We start from the raw sequence: 333 nt of genomic DNA on the forward strand, positions 1-333 counted from the left end.
CTGGGAGCCTTTGTGGCCGAGCCAGCTTGTCACGCAGATCCCGATGCAGAACCGCAAACCGATCCGGCTCTGGGGGCAGCTCTTGAGCTGAATCCGTGCCCAGCGACGGAATCAGCTTCTCGGCCACTTCCTGAGTCCAGACCAACATCTGGAAGGCAGAAGAGGATCCCAGGTAATCAAAGCTCCCTGGTGCTTTTGGGGTCTTATTCATGAAGTCTGTGTCCAGACCTATTTCCTGAAGTGTCTCTCCTACGTTTTCTTTAAGAAGTTTTATTGTTTCAGGGTGTATATTTAATTCTTTAATCCATTTTGAGTTGACTTTAGTGTATGGTG

This window comes from Galeopterus variegatus, unplaced genomic scaffold, assembly GCF_000696425.1.
Source record: "Galeopterus variegatus unplaced genomic scaffold, G_variegatus-3.0.2 Scaffold59, whole genome shotgun sequence".
NCBI lineage: Eukaryota > Metazoa > Chordata > Mammalia > Dermoptera > Cynocephalidae > Galeopterus > Galeopterus variegatus.